This window comes from Eriocheir sinensis, unplaced genomic scaffold (assembly GCF_024679095.1).
Source record: "Eriocheir sinensis breed Jianghai 21 unplaced genomic scaffold, ASM2467909v1 Scaffold105, whole genome shotgun sequence".
Lineage (NCBI taxonomy): Eukaryota > Metazoa > Arthropoda > Malacostraca > Decapoda > Varunidae > Eriocheir > Eriocheir sinensis.
The window spans coordinates 297,436-301,200 of record NW_026110352.1 but is presented as its reverse complement, the minus strand read 5'-3'; positions in this window follow the sequence as shown (position 1 = coordinate 301,200).

Here is a 3,765-nt window from a genome sequence, read left to right as displayed (position 1 = left end):
ACAAAATACACATAAAATAATATAAATTCGTATCAATATAAATCAACAAAATACCAATAAAATAATATATATTTGAATGAAAATAGATTTACAAAATACACATAACATAACTAAAATTTGAATTGAAATATATACAAAAATTCATATAAATAATTTGAGTTTGTATGAAAATAGATATTCAAAATACACATAAAACTAGGTAAATTTCTTTTGAAATATATATACAAAATACCCATAAAATATTGTACATTTGAGTCAAAATATATAAACAAATACACATAAAATAACGTAAATTTGTATGAAAAATATATATAAAATACACATAGAATAATGTCAAATCGTATCAAAATGAATGAGCAGAATATCAATAAAATAACGTAAATTTGTATGAAAATAAAGATGCAAAATACCCATAAAATAAAGCATATTTTTATAAAAATACATATACAAAAATACACATAGAATAATTAAATTTGTATTAAAATTAATATACAAAATGCATATACAATAAGGTAAATTTGTATTGAAAAAATATGCAAAATACACATAAAAGTGTAAATTTGTTTAAAAATCTATATATATATATATATATATATATATATATATATATAAATATATATATATATATATATATATATATATACAAAATACACATAAAATGATGTAAATACGTATAAAAATATATATACAAAATACACATTAAATAGTTTAAATTATCGTCAAAATAAATAAACAAAATATCAATAAAAGAATGTGTATTTGTATGAAAATAGATATACAAAATACTCATAAAATAACATAAGTTTGTATAAAACTATATACAAAATACAGAAAATAATTTAAATTTGTATGAAAATAAATATACAAAATACACAGAAAATTAGGTAAATTTGTATTGAAATAGATATACAAAATACACATAAAATAATGGAAATTTGAATGAAAATATATAAACATATACACTTAAAATAACGTAAATTTGTATCAAATATATATACAAAATACTTATTAAATAATGTAAATATGTATAAAAAAATATATACAAAACACAAATAGAATAATGTAAAATCGTATCAAAATAAATACACAGAATATTAATTAAATAATGTAAATTTGTATGAAAATAAAGATGCAAAATAGCCATAAAATAACGCATTTTTTATAAAAATATATATACCAAAATACACATAAAATATTAAAATTTGTATTAAAATAAATATAAAAAATGCACATACTGTAAGGTAAATTTGTATTGAAATAGATATGCAAAATACATATAAAACAATGTAAATTTGTTTCAAAATATATATACGAATACACATAAAATAACGTTGATTTCTATAAAAATATATACAAAATACAAATAAAATGAAGTAAATACGTATAAAAAAATGAATACAAAATACTCATAAAAATCGTATCAAAATAAATAAACAAAATACCAGTAAAAGAATGTGTATTTATATAAATATAAATATACAAAATACACAGAAAATATCGTAAATTTGTATAAAACTATATACAAAAATACACAGAACAAATACACATTCTTTTATTGGTATTTTGTTTATTTATTTTGTTTCGAATTTATATTATTTTATGTGTATTTTGTTTATATTTTTTTATACGTATTTACCTAATTTTATGTGTATTTTGTATATATATTTTTAAAGAAATCTACGTTATTTTATGTGTATTCGTATATATATTTTGAAACAAATTTACATTGTTTTATATGTATTTTTGCATATCTCTTTCAATAGAAGTTTACCTTATTGTATGTGCATTTTGTATATTTATTTCAATACAAATTTAAATATTTTATGTGTATTTTGGTATATATATACTTTTATAAGAAATGCGCTATTTGATGGGAATTTTGCATCTTTATTTTCATACAAATTTACATTATTTTATTAATATTCGGTGTATTTATTTTGATACGATTTTACATTATTCTATTTGTTTTTTGTATATATATTTTTTTATACATATTTACATTATTTAATGTAAATATGTAAATATATTTCATACAAATTTATTATCTATTATTTATTTTCATACAAATACACATTCTTTTCATGATATTTTGTTTATTTATTTTGACACGAATTTACATTACTTAATATGTATTTTATATATATTTTTATACGTATTTACATCATTTCATGTGTATTTTGTATATTATTTTCATAGAAATCGACGTTATTTTATTGATATTTTGTATATTTATTTTGAAACAAATTTACATTATTTAATGTATTTTTATATATATTTTCAATACAAATTTACATCATTGTATGTGTATTTTGTATAGTAATTTTAAACAAATTTAATTATTCTATGTGTATTTTGTATATATATTTTCATACAAATATGCTTTCTTTTATGGGTATTTTTTATTTTTTTTCATACAAATTTAAATTATTTTATTGATATTCTGTGTACATTTTGATACGTATTTACATTATTCTATGTATATTTTGTATATATACAGAATACCTTATTTCATGTGTATTATATATATAAACAAATGTAAATTTGTTTCAATATATATTTTGCATATCTATTAAGTGTATTCTATATTTATATATGTTATACATAGAATAATGTAAAATCGTATAAAAATAAGTATACAAAATACAATAAAATAATGTAAATTAGTATCAAAATAAATAATCAAAATATCCATAAGATAAAGCATATTTGTATAAAATATATATACAAAATACACATAGAATAATATAAATTTGTATTAAAATATAATATACAAAATGTACATACAATAATGTAAATTTGTATTGAAAAAATATACAAAATACAAATAAAACAATGTAAATTTGTTTCAAAATATATATACAAATACACATAAAATAACGTAAATTTCTATAGAAATATATATACAAAATACACATCAAATTATGTAAATACGTATAAAAAATATATATAAATACATATTAAATAATGTAAATTTGAGTCTAAATAAATAAACAAAATATCATGAAAAGTATGTGTATTTGTATGAAAATAAATAATAGAAAATAAATTTGTATGAAATATATATGCAAATACACATTAAATAATGTAAATTTGTATAAAAAATTATATAAAAAACAAATAGAATAATGTAAAATCGTATCAAAATAAATACAGAATAATAATAAATAATGTAAATTTGTGTGAAAATAAAGATGCAAAATACCCATCAAATAACGCATTTTTTATAAAATATATATACCAAAATACACATAAAATATTTAAATTTCTATTAAAATAAATAAAAAAAATGCACATACAATAAGGTAAACTTATTGAAATAGATATGCAAAAATACATATAACAATGTAAATTTATTTCAAAATATATATACGAAAACACATAAAGTAACGTAGATTTCTATAAAATATATATACAAAATACACATAAAACTAAGGAAATACGTATAAAAAAATGTATACAAAATGCATATAAAATAATGTAAGTTCGAATCAAAATAAATAAACAAAATATCAATAAAAGAATGTGTATTTGTATAAATATAAATATAGAAAATACACATACAAAATAAACATAAAATAAGGTAAATTTGTAATGAAATATATATACAAAATACATAGAATAATGTAAATTTATATGAAAATATATATACAAATACACATAAAATACCATGAATTTGTATAAAATTATATATTCAAAATAAATATTATATAATGTAAATGCGTATAAAAATATATATAAAAAGTATATATAAAATAATGTAAATTC